Source organism: Hyperolius riggenbachi, chromosome 1 (assembly GCF_040937935.1).
Source record: "Hyperolius riggenbachi isolate aHypRig1 chromosome 1, aHypRig1.pri, whole genome shotgun sequence".
Classification (NCBI taxonomy): Eukaryota; Metazoa; Chordata; class Amphibia; order Anura; family Hyperoliidae; genus Hyperolius; species Hyperolius riggenbachi.
In genome coordinates, this window is record NC_090646.1 from 27,538,102 (window position 1) to 27,564,882 (window position 26,781).

General features: G+C 49.8%; 1 long non-coding RNA gene across 1 annotated transcript in view; it reads left to right on the plus strand.

Moving 5' to 3' along the window:
• The first annotated feature begins 18,560 nt into the window (after positions 1 to 18,560).
• The window catches only part of LOC137545215 (uncharacterized), a 279,535-nt gene continuing 271,314 nt past the window's right edge, over positions 18,561 to 26,781 (plus strand). The window contains exon 1 of the long non-coding RNA XR_011026013.1: positions 18,561 to 18,636. This is a non-coding gene — a long non-coding RNA (uncharacterized lncRNA). The remainder of the gene's footprint in view (positions 18,637 to 26,781) is intronic.

A 26,781-nucleotide genomic window follows, 5' to 3' on the forward strand; every position in this document is an offset into this window, starting at 1 on the left:
TACAGTATAAGCTGTTACTCTGTGCCTGTACTGATAGTAAACTAGCTGCAGTGTGTACTGATCTCTGTTGCCTCCAGTATGTACAGTATAAGCTGTTACTCTGTGCCTGTACTGATAGTAAACTAGCTGCAGTGTGTGCTGATCCCTGCTACTTTCAGTATTAGCTGTAAAGCCTGGTACACACATACAATTTTGATTAGCCAATTTTAGCTCTATTCATCAAATTCATTGTCTGTTGGCCCACTTACTGCATGGGGGTGGGAAAATTGGTCAGTGATTGACCAATTAAAATTGTATGTGCATATACATCTTTGATCTATGCCTATACTGATTGTAAATTATCTAACTAAAGGACATGGGGCACCATCCAATATTTTGATCGGCAGGCCTGTTATCTGTAGCTTACACCAATGCTAAGTTCATGTAAATTTGACCCCACCCATGGCCACGCCCACCCACTGTATGGCCATGCCCATTTTTTGCCCCTCGCCTTGTGCCCACAGGTGCCCCCGATCTCCAAGGACCCTAGGAACGCCCCTGTCTTCTAAAGATTCTTCTGTGTTTGTGCTCCTTAGGAATAACATGTACTTAGTGCAGAGCCTCTGATAACTTTCATATGCAGACTTGGGGCCTGATTCACAAAGCGGTGCTAACAGTTAGCACGCTGGTGAAAAGCCCTTTATCATGCCTAAACTCAGTTTAGGCATGATAAGTTTAGGAGCCTGATTCACCAAGCGGTGCAAAGTGTTTGCACGCTGGTGAAAAGGCCCTTATCACGCCTAAACTCACTTTAGGCATGATAAGAAGAAACTCGCGCGAAGTTACCGCGCGTACGCGCGCGCGCAGCACCAGACGCTTCGCGCGAAGCTCCCATTAAGCCCTATGGGACTTTGCGCGCGCTCTCACGTGCGTACGCGCGAACGCGCGTACGCGCGGTAACTTCGCGCGAAGAGCAGGAAAAAGCGGTGATAACTCAGTGGTGAAAAGGTTATCACGCCTAAAGTCTTTTAGGCGTGATAACTGGGTTATCACCGCTTTGTGAATCGAGCCCTAGGTGTGATAAGTTTAGGCATGATAAGTTTAGGTGTGATAAGTTTAGGCATGATAAGTTTAAGCACCAAGGGCTCGATTCACAAACCGGTGATAACCCAGTTATCACGCCTAAAAGACTTTAGGCGTGATGACCTTTTCACCACTGAGTTATCACCGCTTTTTCCTGCTCTTCGCGCGAAGTTACCGCGCGTACGTGCGTTCGCGCGTACGCGCGTGAGAGCGCGCGCAAAGTCCTATAGGGTTTAATGGGAGCTTCGCGCGAAGCGTCGGGTGCTGCGCGCGCACTTACGCGCGTACGCGCGGTAACTTCGCGCGAGTTTCTTCTTATCACGCCTAAAGTGAGTTTAGGCGTGATAAGGGGCTTTTCACTGGCGTGCAAACACTTTGCACCGCTTTGTGAATCAAGCCCCAACTGCGTTAGCACCGCAGTGCACAGCTAATCAAAAGTTTTGCGCTAGCAAAGTCTGGTGCACTTCGCATAGAGTTTAATGGCGCTGCTTTGCGTGCGGGACTTTGCACGCTATCTACACTTATTTAAACTTAGCGAGCCTGATTCACCAAGCGGTGCAAAGTGTTTGCACGCTGGTGAAAAGGCCCTTATCACGCCTAAACTCACTTTAGGCATGATAAGAAGAAACTCGCGCGAAGTTACCGTGCGTGCGTACGTGCGTGCGTACGTACGTGCGCGCGCGCGCAGCACCCGACGCTTCGCGCGAAGCTCCCATTAAGCCCTATGGGACTTTGCGCGCGCTCTCACGCGCGTACGCGCGGTAACTTCACGCGAAGAGCAGGAAAAAGTGGTGATAACTCAGTGGTGAAAAGGTTATCACGCCTAAAGTCTTTTAGGCGTGATAACTGAGTTATCACCGCTTTGTGAATCGAGCCCAGCATGCCTAAACTTATCACACCTGGGGCTCGATTCACCAAGCGGTGCAAAGTGTTAGCACCGTGGTGAAAAGGCCCTTATCACGCCTAAACTCAGTTTAGGCATGATAAGAAGGGCTTCGCGCGAAGTTACCGCGCGTACGCGCGTAAGTGCGCGCGCAGCACCCGACGCTTCGCGCGAAGCTCCCATTAAACCCTATGGGACTTTGCGCGCGCGAACGCGCGTTCGCGCGGTAACTTCGCGCGAAGAGCAGGAAAAAGCGGTGATAACTCAGTGGTGAAAAGGTCATCACGCCTAAAGTCCTTTAGGCGTGATAACTGAGTTATCACCGCTTGGTGAATCGAGGCCAAAGTCTCTAACTGAGTTAGCACCGCTTTGTGAATCGAGCCCCTGAAGTGTAAGAGAGCACCCTCTAGTTGTAGTACTCTCTGGCTAGGCTGTGTGACTTCAGACATGGGGCTCGATTCACAAAGCGGTGCTAACCCAGTTAGAGACTTTAGGGGCTCGATTCACAAAGCGGTGCTAACCCAGTTAGAGACTTGGGGCCTGATTCACAAAGCGGTGATAACCCAGTTATCATGCCTAAAAGACTTTAGGCGTGATAACCTTTTCACCACTGAGTTATCACCGCTTTTTCCTGCTCTTCGCGCGAAGTTACCGCGCGTACGCGCGTGAGAGCGCGCGCAAAGTCCCATAGGGCTTAATGGGAGCTTCGCGCGAAGCGTCTGGTGCTGCGCGCGCTCTTACGCGCGTACGCGCGGTAACTTCGCGCGAGTTTCTTCTTATCATGCCTAAAGTGAGTTTAGGCGTGATAAGGGCCTTTTCACCAGCGTGCAAACACTTTGCACCGCTTGGTGAATCAGGCTCTTTAGGAATGATAACCATTGCACCACGCTGGTGAAAAGCAAGTTTAGGCGTGATAAGTTTAGGTGTGATAAGTTTAGGTGTGATAAGTTTAGGCATGCTAGGGGCTCGATTCACCAAGCGGTGCAAAGTGTTAGCACCGTGGTGAAAAGGCCCTTATCACGCCTAAACTCAGTTTAGGCATGATAAGAAGGGCTTCGCGCGAAGTTACCGCGCGTACGCGCGTAAGTGCGCGCGCAGCACCCGACGCTTCGCGCGAAGCTCCCATTAAACCCTATGGGACTTTGCGCGCGCGCTCTCACGCGCGTACGCGCGTTCGCGTGGTAACTTCGCGCGAAGAGCAGGAAAAAGCGGTGATAACTCAGTGGTGAAAAGGTCATCACGCCTAAAGTCCTTTAGGCGTGATAACTGAGTTATCACCGCTTGGTGAATCGAGGCCTAAGTTTAGATAAGTGTAGATAGCGTGCAAAGTCCCGAACGCAAAGCAGCGCCATTAAACTCTATGCGAAGTGCACCAGACTTTGCTAGCGCAAAACTTTTGATCAGCTGTGCACTGCGGTGCTAACGCAGTTGGTGCTTAAACTTATCGGGCCTGATTCACAAAGCGGTGCTAACAGTTAGCACCCTGGTGAAAAGCCCTTTATCATGCCTAAACTCAGTTTAGGCATGATAAGTTTAGGTGTGATAAGTTTAGGTGTGATAAGTTTAGGCATGATAAGTTTAGGTGTGATAAGTTTAGGCATGATAAGTTTAAGCGCCAACTGCGTTAGCACCGCAGTGCACAGCTGATCAAAAGTTTTACGCTAGCAAAGTCTGGTGCACTTCGTATAAAGTTTAATGGTGCTGCTTTGCGTGCGGGACTTTGCAAGCGATCTAAACTTATCTAAACTTAGCATGCCTAAACTTATCACACCTAAACTTATCATGCCTAAACTTATCACACCTAAACTTATCACACCTAAACTTATCATGCCTAAACTGAGTTTAGGCGTGATAAAGGGCTTTTCACCAGCGTGCTAACTGTTAGCACCGCTTTGTGAATCAGGCCCTAGGCATGATAACCATTGCACCACTCTGGTGAAAAGCCAGTTTAGGTGTGATAAGTTTAGGCATGCTAAGTTTAGATAAGTTTAGATCGCTTGCAAAGTCCCGCACGCAAAGCAGCGCCATTAAACTTTATACGAAGTGCACCAGTCTTTGCTAGCGTAAAACTTTTGATCAGCTGTGCACAGCGGTGCTAACGCAGTTGGCGCTTAAATTTATCACACCTAAACTTATCACACCTAAACTTATCATGCCTAAACTTATCACACCTAAACTTATCACACCTAAACTTATCGGGCTTGATTCACAAAGCGGTGCAAAGTGTTTGCACGCTGGTGAAAAGGCCCTTATCACGCCTAAACTCAGTTTAGGCGTGATAAGAAGAAACTCGCGCGAAGTTACCGCGCGTACGCGCGTAAGTGCGCGCGCAGCACCCGACGCTTCGCGCGAAGCTCCCATTAAACCCTATGGGACTTTGCGCGCGCTCTCACGCGCGTACGCGCGGTAACTTCGCGCGAAGAGCAGGAAAAAGCGGTGATAACTCAGTGGTGAAAAGGTTATCACGCCTAAAGTCTTTTAGGCGTGATAACTGGGTTATCACCGCTTTGTGAATCGAGCCCATCATGCCTAAACTGAGTTTAGGCATGATAAAGGGCTTTTCACCAGGGTGCTAACTGTTAGCACCGCTTTGTGAATCAGGCCCATGTAATGCACAGTCCTCTCCCAGAGGTGTGTTAGATCAACTGAGAACTCCTCCATTGTAACTTCAAAGTTTTCTTTAGATTTCCAAGAAAGTTTGGTTATACGTTTAGGTCTGACACTTGCTTCTGTCATTATATCTGCATTTTCCTCTTGCAGCAGAGTGTCAGGCTTTTGCTGATCCTCAGTGTTTTCAGCTTGGCTCAGAGGGAACACTTGTTCAGCCATGGGTGTCAGGTTACAGGGAGCTGGCTGGGTGTGGGCTGATACAATGTAATAGTACATGGTGTCAGGTTACAGGGAGCTGGCTGCGTGTGGGCTGATACAATATAACAGTACAGGGTGTCAGGTTACAGGGAGCTGGCTGCGTGTGGGCTGATACAATGTAACAGTACAGGGTGTCAGGTTACAGGGAGCTGGCTGCGTGTGGGCTGATACAATGTAACAGTTTTCAGCAGGCGGGAACAGGAGAGATGTTCTGCAGAGAGAAATGCTGCTTCTCTTAAGCTGGCCACTAACGGTCCAATTTCTAGCGAAAAATCGTTCGAGCGATCAGAAATTCTGATAGGACGAAAAATCGTTCACTACACCATCAACTAACCAATCTTTGCTTTCTATCTATCACGACCACCAAGAAAATCCAAATTTTCGTTCGACGAAAATTCATTCAGGCGACATTTTTTCACTCGTTCATAATCGATTGTGTCCACCAATGGAGATTATTTACAACCAATCCGATCAGAATTTCTGATCGCTCGAATGATTTTTCACTAGAAATTGGACCGTTAGTGGCCAGCTTTAGCTTCACAGTAGTGATGGGAATTCTGGCTCTTCTCGGAGAATCGGCTCTTCTGAATCGGCTCCCATTAAAGAGCCGGCTCTTACGGCTCTCAATTGGCTCTTCATTAAATATCACTGGACACCACTCAGAATCGGAGGAAAAGCCCCGCCCCGTCTCCATGTCAACTCCAGACTGCTTCTCTGAATGGGGCAATCCCTCCTGCTACTGCTCTGCTCCGCTCCATACACTCCTACAAGCTGCAAGAGAAGGACTACATCTCCCAGCATGCCTCACCCCCCTAATTACACAGCAAATCAGAGTTGTGTGGGGCGGCTGAGGCATCGGCTCTTTCAAAACTAAGAACCGGCTCTTGTCGTTCGCAGCAAAGAGCCGGCTCTTAGAGCCGGCTTGTTCGTAAACGACCCATCACTACTTCACAGTGCAGGCTTAATAGCAGTATTCAGAATACACAGTTTTACACAGTTTATAATGCAGACACAGTCTATATTCCCACTGGCCTCCTCACAGATCACTGTAGCTGTAGTAGTTCTGAGCAGTGGCGTACCTAGGGTATTTGACACCCGGTGCTGACTATCCACAGACACCCCCCCCCCCCCCCCAAAAAAAAAAAAAAGTGACAACTGTCTAATACGTCTATAGTAGGGATTAGATTGACTCCTATGAGGAAATTGACTATGTACTCGTATAGCGCTGTGGAAGATGTCAGCGCTAGTCCAGTGGTGGCTGGATGGTGTAATGGTTAAGGGCTCTGCCTCTGACACGAGACCAGGGTTCGAATCTTTGCTCTGCCTGTTCGGTAAGCCAGCAGCTATTCAGTAGGAGACCTTGGGCAAGTCTCCCTAACGCTGCTATTGCCTATAGAGCACGTCCTAGTGCCTGCAGCTCTGGCACTTTGGGTCCACCAGGAGAAAAGCGCGATATAAATGTTATTTGTCTTGTCATATAGATACATAATATGGTAGGGCATTAGACTATGACAGTGGTAGGATTAGATTGTGAGCCCCTCTGAGGACAGTCAGTGACATGACTATGTACTTCGTAAAGTGCTGCAAAAGATGTCGGAGCTATATAAATAAATAGTAATATGGTAGGTTAATTACCTAGGGCTATGATAGGATTAGATTGTGAGCTCCTCTGAAGACAGTCAGTGACATGACTTTGTACTCTGTAAAGTGCTGCAGAAGATGTCAGTGCTATATACATACATAATAATAACATGGTAGGACATTACGCTATGACTATGGTAGGATTAGGTTGTGAGCTACTCTGAGGACAGTCAGTGACATGACTATGTACTCTGTAAAGTGCTGCAGAGGATGTCAGTGCTATATAAATACATAATAATAATAATAATAATAATATGGTAGGATTAGAGTGTGAGCTCCTCTGAGGACAGTCAGTGACATGACTATGTACTCTGTAATGTGCTGCAGAAGTCAGTGCTATAGAAATACACAATATGGCAGGACATTAGACATTGGCCATGGTAGGGATTAGAGTGTGAGCTTCTTGGACTGTCTCCAGGACATTAGACATTGAGAGCTCCTCTGACTGTCTCCAGTCCAGACAGTGCCTGTTGACTGAGACTCCCATTTTGCCTCTTGCCCTGCCCACTCTGCCTGTGTTGAGGGAAATGGTGGAATAATGGCAGAATGGTGGTACTTGGTGGCGCGGTCACACAGGCAGCAGCACGCAGATTCCGTGGCTTGCCGTGAGTGACAGTGCTCACACATGAGGCCAAGAGAGAGTGTGTGTGTGTATGTGTATGTGTATGTGTGTGTGTGCATGTGTGTAGTTACCGCCACTGAGTACCACTGTTGCTGCTGCTATTCCACACTGTCCGAGGTGGCCGGGCATCCACTCCTCCCCTCACTGCTTCCAGCGGCGGCTCCCAGCATGCAACACAGGAAAAGGCTGGAATTTAACTGTGTCATGAACCGATGTGACGGAGGCGGGGTCTGAGCAATGCCAATGATGCAGGTGGAGCAGATACCGTGCTGGCTGTGGTAGACAAGACAAGACAAATAACATTTATATTGCGCTTTTCTCCTTGCAGACTCAAAGCGCCAGAGCAGAGCAGCAGCCACTAGGGCACGCTCTATTAGCAGTAGCAGTGGTAGGCTGTAGCTCAGCCTCAGGCAGCAGCTGCATCATTTATTGACTTCCATCGGCAGTCCAGACTCCGGCCAGAAAGGTATACAATGCAGGGCTGCCAACCCAATTTCTAATTTTTCACAGACAAAACGCCCCAAAAAATGACAGCCCAAATTTTAGATGGACAGGGAGCAGAGTCAGCAGCGTACTTTTAAGGAGAGCTGTGGGTGGGTCTAAACTGGCACCATTGTTCATTTTTTAGTATTTAAATAGTGCTCTCATCTTCCATAGTGCTTTAAGGTAGCCATAAACTGGTCGATTTGCCATCAGATTCGACCAACAGACAGATCCCTATCTGATCGAATCTGATCAGAGAGGGATCGTATGGCTACCTTTACTGCAAACAGATTGTGAATCGATTTCAGCCTGAAACCGATCACAATCTGTTGTGGTGGTGCTGCCGCCGCTCCCCCCGCCCGCATACATTACCTGCTCCGCTGGTGCGACTGCCCCCGGTCACCGCTCTTCTTCTCTGTCTCCGCTCTGGTCTGCTCTGGTCTCCGGCATGCTTCCCTTCTTCCTGTCTGGGGGAAGTTTAAACAGTAGAGCGCCCTCTACTGTTTAAACTTCCTGCCGGGACAGGAAGAAGGGAAGCATGCCGGAGACCAGACCAGAGCGGAGACGGAGAAGAGCGGAGACCCGGGAGTCACGACGGCGGAGCAGGTAATGTATGTGGCTCTATTGCGTCGGTCACTCGAACGCCGCTAGCGATGCGCTCTTTACCCGCGGGCGATCGACAGTTATTTTCCGCACGGCGCGATCGACGGGATCGGACGGAATGGATCGAAATTCGGCGAATAGCGTGAACGATTGGCAGCAGATTCGATCCCAGTGATCAAATCTGCTGTCGAAACGGGCGCAAATCGGGCCAGTGTATGGCCACCTTTATACTAGGAACAGATTTCCAATAGATTTCAGTATGAAATCTATTGAAAATCGATCTGATGGCATTTGTTTGCCATCAGATTTCCATTAGGTCCAATGCAAAATGATAAGCAATCTCAACAGATACACCAAGATTTTCCATCATGTCAGATCGATTGAAATCGGCCGCAAATCGATCAAATCAGCAATCGAATTGTGATTGATCATTGGCTGAGTTTATGGGCCCCTTTACAGTCACGTCACTATCCTCAGAGGAGCTCACAATCACTGCCAGTGTGCAAATAGTTTAGTGGGGGATGCTTAATCATTTGTTTAGTTTATTAACAATTTACACCAGATTCACAGTCTGTGGCTCAGCATATCCTGTCAGATCATCCAGAGAAGGTGCAGCTCATAAGGTTATAAATATTACCTGTACTCCTGGTTACTACAAGTCTCAGCATGCTCTGACAGGACTTGCTGGCCCATGTTTCCAGAGGTGTATAAGTATTTGCCTCTAAAGGGTTAAGCCATAGGAAAACAAATGGCAGGAGGAGACCTGAGTGATTAGTAACACAGAGGGGGTCAGAGAGATAGCTGCAGATCAGCAGACCTCTTTCCATGCATGTTTCCTGCCTGTGTCCTAGTCTATCAGCAGCCCCCACCCTTCACACCACAGCAAGCTGATAATAACCATTGTCTCACACAGACAAGCTGTCCTGGAGGGCGCTTTGCACTGATCCGGAGGTGAAATACAGTGCCCTGGGGAAAAACACCTCTCCTGCTCTCTCCCCCCCCCCCCCCCCCCCCCCAGCTGGATGTGGCAGGACGTAATTCACAGTGAGACCAGCTGGGGAGAATAAGGAGCCTCACTAAGCTGCAGAACGCTCAATCACCAGGATCTTTCTACTCCTCTCCCCTCAGTTTTGCCCAAAGGTCCATCTACAGAGCTCAGCTGTATACACAGCACAGCAACTCACACACCACTTGGCTCTCTCACTCCCCTGCACGGCGCACGCTGCCTGTTACTGCTTCTGGTCAGATGTGTGTGGGCGGCTCCCTCGGCTGCCTCTCTATTTTCATTGGAGGGAGAGAGAAGCCAGCACCAAAGCGTCTCACTGATTGGAGGAAGGAACAAAGGAGGTGCGGAGGCTCTATTGATTTCTCCTGCTCAGCTACACGGGGATCAGCCACTGCCACCGCAGATTGCACGGTTTGGCAAAGCTGATATAATTAATGTACTAGGCTGGCCTTTTTGACACCCCCTTTGGCATGTGACACCCGGTGCGCCACGCCCCCCTGCGCCCAATTAAAGGTACGCCACTGGTTCTGAGTGAGATGCTGAGCCAGTTCTGTAGTATGCTGGATGCAATGTACTGCAGTCTGTAGTGTGACTAGCAGGGCTCTCAGGCTGCTGAATATTTGCAGGGATGCTCGGATGTGCCTCATCCACGAATTCGGCAATCCGCGTGGTTGCAAAAAAAAATCCGCATTCGGCCCCGCCGCATGCGGATTTTCGTCCGCATCCACGCAACCACGCTGATTTTCTGCCGTGAATGGCGTAATCACGTGTGGATTCCCGCCCGGAGGCAAATTTTCTTTTAACGTTAATAACAAAGCCCCCATACATGCTACAATCCCCCAAATTGCATGGATTATCGAGGTGATAAGGGGCAACATAACTTCAACATAAAAAATTCCCCAAATTTTTTTTTTTCTAGAGAAAATGGATTTTAAAGTGAAATCAACACTTTAAATGGGGCTATTAATTGGTAATAAGTGGTTTTAAAAAGGGATATACGCGTTAAGCAGTCAAAGAGGTGAAGGCGAGTTCCAATGGCACTTGGCGGCGAAGGTACCGCTGGAGGAGGATGAGTGGCTGATGCCAAAAAGGCCCCAGAGAGGTTTTTGTAATTTTTTTTTGTTTTTTTGCAGCATTTAGCAATGACATCGCAGTAGAGTTGTCAGTGGACACGGGCAGTGTGAACGCAGAGTGCAGTGGTGGTAGCGACTGAGTCAGGAGAAGGACTATGCGGGCGGTCAGTTCAGCAGCACAGAAGGACCACGGCAACATACTGGTAGTAGTAGTAGCAGCACAGCGTCATAGTGCTGGCCAAAAAATTAAATGCACCCGGTGACCCGGGCAGTGTGAACGCAGACAGAGTACATTGGTGGAAGCGACTGAGTCAGGAGGAGGAGGAGGACTAAGCGGGCGTTCAGTTCAGCAGCAGCACAGAAGGACCATGGCAACATACTGGTGGTAGTAGTAGCAGCACAGCATCATAGTGCTGGCCGAAAATGTAAATGCACCCGGTGACCCGGGCAGTGATAACGCAGACAGAGTACACTGGTGGTACCGTGGTAGCGACTGAGTCAGGAGGAGGAGGAGGACAAAGCGGGCGTTCAGTTCAGCAGCAGCAGCAGCACAGAAGGACCATGGCAACATACTGGTGGTAGTAGTAGCAGCACAGCATCATAGTGCTGGCCAAAAAATTAAATGCACCCGGTGACCCGGGCAGTGATAACGCAGACAGAGTACATTGGTGGTACCGTGGTAGCGACTGAGTCAGGAGGAGGAGGACAATGCGGGCGGTCAGTTCAGCAGCAGCAGCACAGAAGGACCATGCCAACATACTGGTGGTAGTAGTAGCAGTAGCAGCACAGCGTCATAGTGCTGGCCAAAAAATTAAATGCACCCGGTGACCCGGGCAGTGATAACGCAGACAGAGTACATTGGTGGTACCGTGGTAGCGACTGAGTCAGGAAGAGGAGGAGGACAAAGCGGGCGTTCAGTTCAGCAGCAGCAGCAGCACAGAAGGACCATGGCAACATACTGGTGGTAGTAGTAGCAGCACAGCGTCATAGTGCTGGCCAAAAAATTAAATGCACCCGGTGACCCGGGCAGTGATAACGCAGACAGAGTGCATTGGTGGTACCGTGGTAGCGACTGAGTCAGGAGGAGGAGGAGGACAAAGCGGGCGTTCAGTTCAGCAGCAGCAGCAGCACAGAAGGACCATGGCAACATACTGGTGGTAGTAGTAGCAGCACAGCGTCATAGTGCTGGCCAAAAAATTAAATGCACCCGGTGACCCGGGCAGTGATAACGCAGACAGAGTACATTGGTGGAAGCGACTGAGTCAGGAGAAGGAGGACAATGCGGGCGGTCAGTTCAGCAGCACAGAAGGACCATGGCAACATACTGGTGGTAGTAGTAGTAACACAGTGTCATAGTGCTGGCCAAAAAATGAAATGCACCCAGTGACCCGGGCAGTGTGAACGCAGAGTGTAGTAGCGACTGAGTCAGGAGGACAAAGCGGGCGGTCAGTTCAGCAGCTCAGAAGTAGGACCATGGCAACTTACTGGTAGTAGTACCATAACACCAAAAAATTAACCAAGGTAGTCACTAGGCAGGTAGTAACTGTCTTTATAAAGGCAGGCATAGTTAACAACAGCACATGCAGCAGCCACTTCATGTCCCCCTGTGTCCGACAATAGGGGCCAGGAACTCACCTTCCACCCAAGCCTGGTTGATTTTTAGGAAGGTGAGTTTGTCCACAGAGGCGTGGGAGAGCCGAGAGCGCTTCTCTGTGACCACGCCACCGGCCGCACTAAAGCATCTCTCTGAGAGGACACTGGAAGGAGGGCAGGATAGGAGTTCCAGGGCGTACTGGGAAAGCTCGCTCCAGATGTCCAGTCTCTTGACCCAGTACTCCAAGGGGTCCACGGGGCTGTCGGTGTCATTGAGCCCGCTGGATGACCCCATATAGTCAGACACCATGGTGGTCAGTCGTTGCTTGTGCTGGTTGGTGGTGAATGCTGTGGCGGGCACCTCTGTTCTGGGCTGCTGCACTGCATACAGGCTCTTGCTTAGGCTCTTCAGGTCTCCGGGGCGCCAGTTGCTGCTGCTGCTGCTGGTGGTTGTTGTTGTGCTGCTAGTGGCAATGGCAGGCACCTCTTGCTGGCTTGGCAGAGCAGTTACAGTGGGGGTGGAAGGCTGGGGGAATGCTTCCAGTAGTCTGCGCACAAGGGCCTCCTTCAACTCCCTTGTGCGTTGCTCGGTGGTGGATGGCGTCATTAAGTCTCCCAGCTTCCCCTTCAGACGGGGATCAAGCATCAAGGTAATCCAGATGTCCTCCCTTGAACGCATCTTGATCACCCAGGGGTCCCTGCGAAGGCAGCACAACATGTGCACAGCCATGGGAAACAAGTGGGCCCTGCCAGCAAGATCTTCCTCGTCCTCGCCATTGTCCCATAACGCATGCCTGTCCTCTTCCTGTGCCATGTCGTTGTCCTCCTCAAACCGCCATCCACGTACAACGCCTGCTGCACTCTGCTCCTCCTCCTCCTCCTCATTCAGGTTAGGGACCTCCAACTCTTCCACTACCTGCTGTGAGCCCTCCTCTGAGCTGGACTGTGCTGCCATCTGCTCCTGTTCTTCCAACTGCCTTAGGGCTTCATCCCCACGCTCAATTAAATTGCCCATTGCCTGCTCCAGTAGACAAACCAAGGGCACCCACTGGCACACAGAGGCCCGCTCCTCACTGACCATCTTGGTTGCCTCCAGGAAGGGACTCAGCACCAGGCATACTTGCTGCATCAGTGTCCACTGAGTGGCAGTAATCATGGGGACTTGCTGGTTGCTGGGGACACTTGGGTCTAGCATGTAGGCCCTAAGAGCCAGCCTGTGCTGACACAGCCGCTCCAACATGGCCAGAGTCGAATTCCAGCGAACTGGCATGTCGATGATCATCCGGTGTTGTGGCCTTCCATACTGCTGCTGTAAGGTGGACAAGAGTGCAGAGGCAGTGGCTGACAGGCGGAAAAAGCGTACCACCACCCGGGCATCCTGCAGCAGCTAGCTCATCCCCTGGTAGGTGCGCAAGAAGCGCTGCACCACAAGATTGAGCACGTGGGCCAAGCAGGGGATGTGCTGGAGGTTTCCCTGCTGCACTGCTGCCACCAGGTTGGCACCGTTATCGGCTGCCACATACCCCACTTCCAGGCCTCTGGGGGTCAGCCACCTCCGCTCCTGCTTCCTGAGGGCGGCCAGGACGTTGGTGGCCGTAAGCCTCTCCTTCCCCAGGGTCACCAATTTTAAAAGGGCTTGGCAGTGCCGAGGCTTGGTGCTGCTGCTGCCGAGGCGGGCTTGCTTTCCGGGTGCAGAGGGAGTGTCGTGACAGGACCCTTCTGCATCCCCCCTGATCCCGCGTGGTGGCACCACTAGCTGGGCTGATGCGCTCTTGTCCTCCCTTCCTTCCATCAGTGTCACCCAGTGGGCCGTAAAGGACAGGTAGCGACCTGTCCCAAATCTGCTACTCCACGAGTCCATGGTCACGTGGACCCGCTTGCCCACAGAGTAGTCCAGGGAACGGGCCACGTTTTCCACCGCAAACTTGTGGAGTGCTGGGATCGCGCTCCTGCTGAAATAGTGGCGACTGGGGACTTGCCACTCGGGGATGCCAGTCCGCATGGCGCTCCCCTCCTGCACCAGGGAGTAGGGAAGCAGCTGTGATGCCATGGCCCGGGCCAGCAAGCCATTTAGTTTGCGGATCCGCCTGTGGCTTGGAGGCAGAGGCTTGGTCAGACCCTGAAAGGTGTCGCTCAGCAGGGTCTGACGACGCTGGGATGCAGGGGAGACAGAGGAGAGAGACGAACACTGGCTGCCAGCCTCAATGTCTGTGTCCTGAGTAGCCGAGGTGGAAGAGCGCTTGCGTGCTACTACTGCTGCTGCTGTGGGGGATTCACGACCCTGAGGGAGGGATGATGCTGCTGCGCTGGTGGGCTTTCTGCTCTCAGGAACCCCTGCCAGCAGTGCCTGCTTCCTCTTAAAGTCCGCATACTCGCGGCAGTGGCGGCTTCTCAGGTGGCCCTGGAGGGATGAGGTACCCATCTTGCTCAGACTTTTCCCACGGCTCAATCTTTTGCTGCATAACCTGCACACCGCATACCTTTTGTCATCAGTACATTCGTCAAAGCAATCCCACACTGGTGACTTTAATTTACTGCGGCCCCCACTAGCAGAGGGTGCAGCGGAACAATGTGAGGTAGTAGTTGCCGGGGGTTGCATGGTGGTGGTGCCGGCTGAAGCAGTGTCCTGTCTACTTCCTCCACGCCCACTGCTGCCGATGCCCCTGCCCCTGCCTGCCATATGGCGATATCCTTGCCTAGGCCGAGGTGACTCGTCATCCTGCTCTGCCTCTGACCATTCTTCCACGGACTCAGCAGGCTGCACATAGTTAGGGTCCACAACGTCGTCATCATCAGCAGCATCATCATAATCCAGCTCTTCCTCTGACTCCCCCGCCTCCTCTTCTGTCCCTACATCCCCAGACACAGACCCCTCTTCTTCATCACCAGAACTCAACAACGCTTGTGATTGTGGCCCGATCTCAATCTCTGCCACATCAGTCCCCAGTAAGTCCTGAGCTTCTTGCATCAGCAGGTTCCCAGAAGCCGGACTGAGGGACAGAACGCTGTCATCCTGGGAGGGCTTCTGACCAGTGGGTGCTGGGGTGGATGTCACAACAAGCGTGGGACGTTGGCTGCTGCTGCTGCTGCGAGTGGTGCTCACAGTAGAGGTCTGGGAGGAAGTCATGATGTCCATGAGTACGTCAGGTTCCATTTGCTCAACCACCACACGGGGACAAGAAACTTTAAAATATTTGGACAATGGCGTCCGCTGACTCGGCCCAGGCTTTGCTGCCCCCCTTTCTGCTGCATCACGACCACGTACAGCTGGGCGTCCTCTCCCTGGACGTGGAGCAGTCCCAGAAGTGGCTGAGGCAATTGAACTCCCTTTCCTCTCACCCCGCGAAACCCTGCCAGACATGTTGCTAGTAATGAATCACTGGATGCAGTGGGCACAGTACAAAGTCACTGAAGGATGCAACAGGCACAGTACAACGGCACTGAAGGATGCAGTGGGCACAGTACAAGGTCACTGAAGGATGCAGTGGGCACAGCAGTGGGCACTGGATATACAACTAGGTCACTGAAGGATGCAGTGGGCACAGTACAAGGTCACTGAAGGATGCAGTGGGCACAGCAGTGGGCACTGGATATACAACTAGGTCACTGAAGGATGCAGTGGTCACAGTACAAGGTCACTGAAGGATGCAGTGGGCACAGCAGTGGGCACTGAATATACAACTAGGTCACTGAAGGATGCAGTGGGCACAGTAAAAGGTCACTGAAGGATGCAGTGGGCACAGTACAAGGTCACTGAAGGATGCAGTGGGCACAGCAGTGGGCACTGGATATACAACTAGGTCACTGAAGGATGCAGTGGGCACAGTACAAGGTCACTGAAGGATGCAGTGGGCACAGCAGTGGGCACTGGATATACAACTAGGTCACTGAAGGATGCAGTGGGCACAGTACAAGGTCACTGAATGATGCAGTGGGCACAGCAGTGGGCACTGGATATACAACTAGGTCACTGAAGGATGCAGTGGGCACAGTACAAGGTCACTGAAGGATGCAGTGGGCACAGCAGTGGGCACTGGATATACAACTAGGTCACTGAAGGATGCAGTGGGCACAGTACAAGGTCACTGAAGGATGCAGTGGGCACAGCAGTGGGCACTGGATATACAACTAGGTCACTGAAGGATGCAGTGGGCACAGTACAAGGTCACTGAATGATGCAGTGGGCACAGCAGTGGGCACTGGATATACAACTAGGTCACTGAAGGATGCAGTGGGCACAGTACAAGGTCACTGAAGGATGCAGTGGGCACAGCAGTGGGCACTGGATATACAACTAGGTCACTGAAGGATGCAGTGGGTACAGTACAAGGTCACTGAAGGATGCAGTGGGCACAGCAGTGGGCACTGGATATACAACTAGGTCACTGAAGGATGCAGTGGGCACAGTACAAGGTCACTGAAGGATGCAGTGGGCACAGCAGTGGGCACTGGATATACAACTAGGTCACTGAAGAATGCAGTGGGCACAGTACAAGGTCACTGAAGGATGCAGTGGGCACTGGATATACAACTAGGTCACTGAAGGATGCAGTGGGCACAGTACAAGGTCACTGAAGGATGCAGTGGGCACAGCAGTGGGCACTGGATATACAACTAGGTCACTGAAGGATGCAGTGGGCACAGTACAAGGTCACTGAAGGATGCAGTGGGCACAGCAGTGGGCACTGGATATACAACTAGGTCACTGAAGGATGCAGTGGGCACAGTACAAGGTCACTGAAGGATGCAGTGGGCACAGCAGTGGGCACTGGATATACAACTAGGTCACTGAAGGATGCAGTGGGCACAGTACAAGGTCACTGAAGGATGCAGTGGGCACAGCAGTGGGCACTGGATATACAACTAGGTCACTGAAGGATGCAGTGGGCACAGTACAAGGTCACTGAAGGATGCAGTGGGCACAGCAGTGGGCACTGGATATACAACTAGGTCACTGAAGGATGCAGTGGGCACAGTACAAGGTCACTGAAGGATGCAGTGGGCACAGCAGTGGGCACTGGATATACAACTAGGTCACTGAAGGATGCAGTGGGCACAGTACAAGGTCACTGAAGGATGCAGTGGGCACAGCAGTGGGCACTGGATATACAACTAGGTCACTGAAGGATGCAGTGGGCACAGTACAAGGTCACTGAAGGATGCAGTGGGCACAGCAGTGGGCACTGGATATACAACTAGGTCACTGAAGGATGCAGTGGGCACAGTACAAGGTCACTGAAGGATGCAGTGGGCACAGCAGTGGGCACTGGATATACAGCTAGGTCACTGAAGGATGCAGTGGGCACACAAGGATGTCACACTGTGTAATGAGATGCTTATATGCCAGCGAGCGAGCAGTGGGCACTGGGCACGGCACAAGGTCACTGACAGAATGAATGAACAGCGCTGGCAGAGAGTGGCGGTGCCGGCGGTGTGACTGGCTGCCTGCAAATAGTACAAGTGTATAACTGTCACTGGAATATGCAAGTGAACACTGCAGTTGCACTAACCTGCCTGCCTGCACTACACACAGATAATCCCCACTCCCACTACACTGACTACACTGCAGCACTGAACCTGCCTGCACTACACACAGTTAAATAATCACTAGACTCCCACACTCCCACTACACTACACTGACTACAACTAACTACAGCAATCACTCACTGACTAGCTAACTGTGTACAGTATAAGAGCAGTGTTAGCAAAAAAAACGCTTTGTTTTTAACACAATAAATGCACTTGCTCAAACAACAATGGCCTGGAGATAATCCTCTCAGCACCACAGTCTAGCAAGGACAGAGCTTTTCCATCATGGCCGCCGCTTTATATTCAGGAGGGGAGGGCATAGCTCCCCTCCTGTGATTGGTTGCTAGGGCCTGGCTGGGGCACTCTGATTGGCCTGCAATGTGTCACTTCCGCATAGTTTGACGCATTTCCGCAAACCACGACTTCAGCACCGGGTTTCACGAGCGTGAATGCGGATTTCTGTCCGCATTCACGCGAAGCCGAAGTAGATTTTCGTGGTTGAAAATCTATTCACGGCTTAGCGTGTCCGAGGCGGAATGCGTCAAAATGGTCATGAATCCACGCATAAGCGTGATCACGACCTGGCGGTGAGCACCACTGATTACCGATCCCTAGACTGTCCCAAGTCCCAGTGGAATGGCAGTAACTTACATAAGGGCAGTATCCACAGATACAGGGGCGCCTGACAGGACAAGCAGTACAAGCAACTGCCTGGGGCGCATTTGTTGCCAAGGGCGACGCCACTGCACCCTGTAGTGCGCCGCTGCTGGACTCTTTAGTGCGCCTGTAAATCGCACGCACCTTTCATTCCATGCTGGCTGTATCTGCCCCCTAGCGAAGTCCGTCCCCAGGGCCAATAGAAGCAAAGCACATGTGCTCTGCTCCTCCTCTATGGCCACTCCTTCCCCAACACAGGACCAGTGTGGAGCAGAGCTGCAATCCTGTCGTGCTTTTAACTCCTCCCCTCCCCGCTGGCCAGAAGCAGAGGCTTAGCTTGGGGAACATGGAGGGAAATCTGTCCTCAGTGCCTGGACACAGAATCTGGGGGGATGCGGTGCTAGAGGGTCGCTCAGTCAGGGGGGAAACCCCTACAATCAGAGCAGCCAGCGTTATGAGTACAGGCAGTGCACGGTACTCAGCAGCTTCCTGCTGAGCTTCATGAATGTGGTGCCCCACCCCCTTTCCTCTCCCGGAGACAGGGCAGTAGAGTGTTTCCGACTGTGAAACAAGCAGCCTCATGACTATTGACTAGCAGACAGAGCAGCTCAGCAGGGTGAGTATAGAGACTAAAGTCTCATAGCAAGAGAAGCACCAGAGCTAGTGTTGTCACAGAGAAATCACACCTTTCTTTGCCTGTGTCATAAATCTCACTGTGTGTATTATTGAGGGGTCTTGTAGCTAATGGGTTACAAACACATGCCTGTGATCTTCCCTTCGTTCTTTCCTAGCTATTAACACTGCAGACGCAACACTTTAGCACCAGGCATGTCAAAAAGGTTTTGTTAAATCATTGTTACCAAGCATTATAAGGTGAACAACAGATGTGTTTTCAAGGTGATGTGTTGGGCTTACATCAGAAACTTTATCTTTGTGGAAAACGCTAGTATTTTTGCTGTGAAAGTCTGTGCACATGTAAAAAATATATGTGTGTTTGTGTATTATGCACAAATTTCTGTTTTGCTGTGCAGCTGGGTCATAGTGTGCGGCTTTTTAAAAGTTGGGAGGTACACTAGAATTCTAGCTGGTGGTGGTGGTACTTGCTAGGTGGTGGTACGTGTGCGGCTGGGTGGTAGGTGGTGGTACGTGTGCGGCTTGGTGGTAGGTGGTGGTACGTGTGCGGCTGGGTGCTTAGTGGTGGTACGTGTGCGGCTGAGTGCTAGGTGGTGGTACGTGTGCGGCTGAGTGCTAGGTGGTGGTACGTGTGAGGCTGGGTGCTAGGTGGTGGTACGTGTGCGGCTGGGTGCTTAGTGGTGGTACGTGTGCGGCTGGGTGCTTAGTGGTAGTACGTGTGCGGCTGAGTGCTAGGTGGTGGTACGTGTGCGGCTGAGTGCTAGGTGGTGGTACGTGTGAGGCTGGGTGCTAGGTGGTGGTACGTGTGCGGCTGGGTGCTTAGTGGTGGTACGTGTGCGGCTGGGTGCTTAGTGGTGGTACGTGTGCGGCTGAGTGCTAGGTGGTGGTACGTGTGCGGCTGAGTGCTAGGTGGTGGTACATGTGAGGCTGGGTGCTAGGTGGTGGTGCGTGTGCGGCTGGGTGCTAGGTGGTGGTACGTGTGCGGCTGGGTGCTAGGTGGTGGTACGTGTGCGGCTGGGTGCTAGGTGGTGGTACGTGTGCGGCTCGGTGCTAGGTGGTGGTACATGTGTGGCTAGGTGGTGGTATGTGTGCGGCTGAGTGCTAGGTGGTGGTACGTGTGCGGCTGGGTGCTAGGTGGTGGTACGTGTGCGGCTGGGTGCTAGGTGGTGGTACATGTGGCTAGGTGGTGGTATGTGTGCGGCTGAGTGCTAGGTGGTGGTACGTGTGCGGCTGAGTGCTAGGTGGTGGTACATGTGAGGCTGGGTGCTAGGTGGTGGTGCGTGTGCGGCTGGGTGCTAGGTGGTGGTACGTGTGCGGCTGGGCGCTAGGTGGTGGTACGTGTGCGGCTGGGTGCTAGGTGGTGGTACGTGTGCGGCTCGGTGCTAGGTGGTGGTACATGTGTGGCTAGGTGGTGGTATGTGTGCGGCTGAGTGCTAGGTGGTGGTACGTGTGCGGCTGGGTGCTAGGTGGTGGTACGTGTGCGGCTGGGTGCTAGGTGGTGGTACATGTGGCTAGGTGGTGGTATGTGTGCGGCTGAGTGCTAGGTGGTGGTACGTGTGCGGCTGGGTGCTAGGTGGTGGTACGTATGCGGCTGGGTGCTAGGTGGTGGTACATGTGGCTAGGTGGTGGTATGTGTGCGGCTGAGTGCTAGGTGGTGGTATGTGTGTGGCTGGGTGCTTTTACATGTGGGGCTGGGTGCTGTTACATGTAGGGCTGGGTGCTAGGTGTTCGGACATTATTCTATGTATTAAAAGAGAACGTTTTGCTGGGCAGGTCTGCATCTGATCAGTGGGGGACATGTTATCTGCATTTGATCTGTGAGGGACATGGTATCTGCATCTTATCTGTGGGGGACATGGTATCTGCATATGATCTGTGGGGACATCATGGTATCTGCATCTGATCTGTGGGGGACATGGTATCTGCATCTGATCTGTGGGGGACATGGTATCTGCATCTGATCTGTGGGGGACATGGTATCTGCATCTGATCTGTGGGGGACATGGTATCTGCATCTGATCTGTGGGGGACATGGTATCTGCATATGATCTGTGAGGACATCATGGTATCTGCATCTGATCGGTGGGGACATCATGGTATCTGCATCTGATCTGTGGGGGACATGGTATCTGCATCTGATCTGTGGGGGACATGGTATCCGCATCTGATCTGTGGGGGACATGGTATCTGCATCTGATCTGTGGGGGACATGGTATCCGCATCTGATCTGTGGGGGACATGGTATCCGCATCTGATCTGTGGGGGACATGGTATCCGCATCTGATCTGTGGGGGACATGGTATCCGCATCTGATCTGTGGGGGACATGGTATCTGATCTGTGGGGGACATGGTATCTGCATATGATCTGTGGGGGCATGGTATCTGCATCTGATCTGTGGGGGACATGGTATCTGCATCTGATCTGTGGGGGATATGGTATCTGCATATGATCTGTGGGGACATGGTATCTGCATCTGATCCGTGGAGGGCATGGTATCTGCATCTGATCTGTGGGGACATGGTATCTGCATATGATCTGTGGGGGACATGGTATCTGCATCTGATCTGTGGCGGACATGGTATCTGCATCTGATCTGTGGGGGACATGGTATCTGCATATGATCTGTGGAGGGCATGGTATCTGCATATGATCTGTGGGGACATGGTATCTGCATTTGGTCCGCAGGTGATGTGGTATCTGCATTTGATCAGTGGGGACCTGATGATTTTGAAAAGGGGTATCCGAGCATCACTACCTACAGCAATGCAGTGCGAGAGCTTTCTTCCTGGTGCAGCAACAATTGTGGAATTAGGTGCTTTAAGACGTCCAGTGTGCGTACATGGTGATAAGGTAGTGTAAGGGTTATGCCTGGTTCACACTGACAGATGAAACACTGAGTTTAATGGGACGAAAACCGAAAAAAAGGCAAAGAGCTTTAGTAATAACATCAGGTGAGCCAAACAATGGTTTTTACTAGATGACACCTCCAGGACATAAATATTAGTCCTCTCGGTGGCAATCTTTGTGTAGTAGTGTGTAGTGGCTCCCATGCTTGTGCGCATGTTCACGGGAGTGCAGGCAATCACAGTTTTTCAGGCTCTATGGTCAGGCTGAGGTAGTTCAATAAGAAAAGAAGAAAAAAACTTGCGCTCAAACAAAATAGCACTGGCCCTTTAAGAATGCACACGGTGCTGCTCTCTTATACTGGTTGGTGCCAGCAACTGAAAGAGACAAAGAGTAGGGGAACAAGAGTGCACTCCGTAGTGCATTAAATGGGATTTGCTATTTTCACAAAAATAAAATCATTACACTCACATTTGGTGATAATGTCTGTCTCTGTGCCTCTAGCCCTTCAGGCGGGTCGCCTCGTACCATAGATAGCCTGGCCAGGGCCAATGGTGTAGATGGAATATCGGAGGGACGTCCGTCTAGGGCGAGCAGTGCACAGACTATGCCGTCTGACGTCACTACCGGTTTCGGCATAAGTCCACGACTTCCTCAGGTGACGAGCTCTGTAGACGACTGAGAATACATAGCGTAGTATGCTTGGCAACAAAGTTGCCAAGGGGCGGCAATTTTAAAATAGACAACTTTATTGGAACACTTTAAAAACACGCATTCTGTTATCTCATAAAGCGCTACATGGATATGGTAAAACTAATAAAGGGAAAGAATCTTTAGTGGTTTGCTAACATAAAGAAAACCTAATACATATAAAATTTATATGAATAAAATAAAGTAGTAGGTACAGATATGCACTACCCCCTGGAGATGTCAGTAGATGTGCCACGGCTAACTCAGTACCATCTGAGTGAAGACAATGAGAAGGATGAAGCCGGCACCATCGATTAGCTCTTAAAGTTTTATTAAGACTGTCATCAAGTACATCATAGTACAATCAGCGACGTTTCGGAGCGTTGGATCTAGCTCCTTTATCAAGCCTTTATCAAAACCTTATGAATAAAATAAATAAATAAATAGATTGTGCCTCAAACTTGGGCTAATACGCTTGTATGATGTTCAATATTGCACATAACTATGTAACCTGTGCAGCAAGCATGTAAACAAAAAATATCCAAACATTATTCAATAAAAGCCTTCATTGAAAATGAAGGAATAGACTTTATAAAAAGCATTAGTTTAAAACATTACTATGTATAACATGTACTCAAGCGTCACCTTGTGGACTACTAACTAACTTTTCAGACCCAATTCAGTCTTTTATCCCACACACGCAAAAGGTCCACACATAAACACATACTATCAAGTTGTGATGGACCAATTCAACCCACTCTGCAAAACAGAAAATAAAAATAATAAAAAAAAAAAAAAAACCCAAACATATAACCTGAGCAAAAAGGAGCAGGAGTCGCTTGAGCTGTTGAAAAACAACAGAGACGTAGACATCCACCAGGCGGACAAGGGTGGTGGCATTGTCATACAGGATTTCCTCAAATATAAAACAGAGGGGGAAAGACTACTCAGCGACGTTAATGTATATGTGAAACTGAAAAAAGACCCCACACAGGAATTCTCAAAGGACTTAGTTATGATTCTTGAAGAGGGGATGGCCAGGGAAATCATCAATAAGGAGGAGTACACCTTTCTAAAACCTAAGAACCCACTCATTCCATATTTCTATCACATACTAAAGATCCACAAGAGCCTAGAGGAACCGCCTGGATGGCCAATTGTGGCAGGAATGAGGGGGATACTGGTACCCATTGTTATAATTTAAGTAGGCCTCAGTTATTTGGACTGAGTTAGTCAAAAAGGCTTTGGGAGCAGACCTGCCCTTTAAGGGGATTTTCTCTTAGAGAGAAAATCTTCAGTTCTGTCAGAACTAGAACATACCAAGAAGCTGTTCTATGGACAAGGCCACAGGTCTCCCTGACCTGTGCATGTACACCACTAGAACAATAAACATCAGCCATATTTACTAAACACCAAATTCTTGTATGTATGTCAAAAGCCTCATTGAATATTAATTGAGTAGGTGTGTATGATGACACCACGAGTGGGTCCACCAATAGTCTGATTTAGGGGATGGTGAAGATGATGTCATATTTAACTCTTTTCTAGTCGGTATTAAAGCCTGAGGGAGCAATGGGAGCTCACTCTGCTTCTTACTTTCACACTAGCTCTCAATGCTGACTGGAACCTCTAAGTATTTCATTCTTTCTTTTGTTTTTTTAGCATCATGTCTAAGGACACATTCAAGGTACAGTTTCATAATTGTTCCGATAAGGGGGATCTGTCAAGGGGAACATATTGGGTGAGCGGAGATCCCATATGGATCCAGTCATCCAGGTTTGATGACGTTATTTCTCAAATTGTTAAGAGAACTCTAAAGTTCAAAGTTTCACGGGAAGTTCCCCTCCTGAAGGAGAACACAACATGGGACAAAGGGGAACAGGGTTTGATCCAAGATGACCACACTTTGTTACAACGGTTAAACAAACAGTACACTAAGTTAGAGGTAAGATTTCACCATGATCCAGGTGATCTTAACGAGGTAGAACACAAAAATAAGCAGGTGAGTTCCAGTCTGACCTGGTGGAAAAGGTTTCCGGTGATGTTCCAGGGATACTCAGACTGGGCCTCTGCAGGTCAAAAGTTCTTCCTACACCCACTGGTCGTCTGGATGGGAATGACAACTTTAGGCATCATTATCCAGGTGAGGTTGTGTGTTAAAATTACGTAAACCAAATTAACCTGGTCAAGAGATTGGTGCCTCATAAACAATCTCATGAACCAATATTTTCAAATTAAGGGATATACAGGGTTACGGGTATAGGTTTAGTAGTACCGGTGATAGAGCTGATTGTATAAAGGCGCTCTTTTAGAAGGCACCTAGCACTGCTCCGTTTTGTAACAACCAAACGAGTTTCACTTTTCTGTGGTCATGCAAGTTTGTGAGTGATACACAAGTGACGCAAATGCTGAGCATGTGGTATAGAGGGACTTAGAAGTAAGGCCTCCCCAGAGAGCCTGGTTACAGGAAGACCAAGAGGTCTTGCTCTCTCTCTTCCAGGGATAACCGCCTAGAGCAGAGAAGTTGTGTGAGCACAAACATCGAAAAGTGAAACCTAAAGAAAAGAAACCAGGTACTGGTGGGTTCAGAAGCTAGGATCTTCGGGTCAAGCCTTTTTAGGGGGGATTGTTATAATTTAAGTAGGCCTTAGTTATTTGGACTGAGTTAGTCAAAAAGGCTTGGGGAGCAGACCTGCCCTTTAAGGGGATTTTCTCTTAGAGAGAAAATCTTCAGTTCTGTCAGAACTAGAACATACCAAGAAGCTGTTCTATGGACAAGGCCACAGGTCTCCCTGACCTGTGCATGTACACCACTAGAACAATAAACATCAGCCATATTTACTAAACACCAAATTCTTGTATGTATGTCAAAAGTCGCATTGAATATTAATCGAGTAGGTGTGTATGATGACACCACGAGTGGGTCCACCAATAGTCTGATTTAGGGGATGGTGAAGATGATGTCATATTTAACTCTTTTCTAGTCGGTATTAAAGCCTGAGGGAGCAATGGGAGCTCACTCTGCTTCTTACTTTCACACTAGCTCTCAATGCTGACTGGAACCTCTAAGTATTTCATTCTTTCTTTTGTTTTTTTAGCATCATGTCTAAGGACACATTCAAGGTACAGTTTCATAATTGTTCCGATAAGGGGGATCTGTCAAGGGGAACATATTGGGTGAGCGGAGATCCCATATGGATCCAGTCATCCAGGTTTGATGACGTTATTTCTCAAATTGTTAAGAGAACTCTAAAGTTCAAAGTTTCACGGGAAGTTCCCCTCCTGAAGGAGAACACAACATGGGACAAAGGGGAACAGGGTTTGATCCAAGATGACCACACTTTGTTACAACGGTTAAACAAACAGTACACTAAGTTAGAGGTAAGATTTCACCATGATCCAGGTGATCTTAACGAGGTAGAACACAAAAATAAGCAGGTGAGTTCCAGTCTGACCTGGTGGAAAAGGTTTCCGGTGATGTTCCAGGGATACTCAGACTGGGCCTCTGCAGGTCAAAAGTTCTTCCTACACCCACTGGTCGTCTGGATGGGAATGACAACTTTAGGCATCATTATCCAGGTGAGGTTGTGTGTTAAAATTACGTAAACCAAATTAACCTGGTCAAGAGATTGGTGCCTCATAAACAATCTCATGAACCAATATTTTCAAATTAAGGGATATACAGGGTTACGGGTATAGGTTTAGTAGTACCGGTGATAGAGCTGATTGTATAAAGGCGCTCTTTTAGAAGGCACCTAGCACTGCTCCGTTTTGTAACAACCAAACGAGTTTCACTTTTCTGTGGTCATGCAAGTTTGTGAGTGATACACAAGTGACGCAAATGCTGAGCATGTGGTATAGAGGGACTTAGAAGTAGGGCCTCCCCAGAGAGCCTGGTTACAGGAAGACCAAGAGGTCTTGCTCTCTCTCTTCCAGGGATAACCGCCTAGAGCAGAGAAGTTGTGTGAGCACAAACATCGAAAAGTGAAACCTAAAGAAAAGAAACCAGGTACTGGTGGGTTCAGAAGCTAGGATCTTCGGGTCAAGCCTTTTTAGGGGGGATTGTTATAATTTAAGTAGGCCTTAGTTATTTGGACTGAGTTAGTCAAAAAGGCTTGGGGAGCAGACCTGCCCTTTAAGGGGATTTTCTCTTAGAGAGAAAATCTTCAGTTCTGTCAGAACTAGAACATACCAAGAAGCTGTTCTATGGACAAGGCCACAGGTCTCCCTGACCTGTGCATGTACACCACTAGAACAATAAACATCAGCCATATTTACTAAACACCAAATTCTTGTATGTATGTCAAAAGTCGCATTGAATATTAATCGAGTAGGTGTGTATGATGACACCACGAGTGGGTCCTCCAATAGTCTGATCTAGGGGATGGCGAAGATGATGTCATATTTAACTCTTTCCTAGTCGGTATTAAACCCCGAGTGAGCGATGGGAGCTCACTCTGCTTCTTACTTTCACACTAGCTCTAAATGCTGACTGGAACCCCTAAGTATTTCATTTTTTTCTGTAATCTGATATAATGTATGCTGTACATAGGTAGTCTAGTGTAACGTAGGTTAGAAAGAAGGTACCTGAT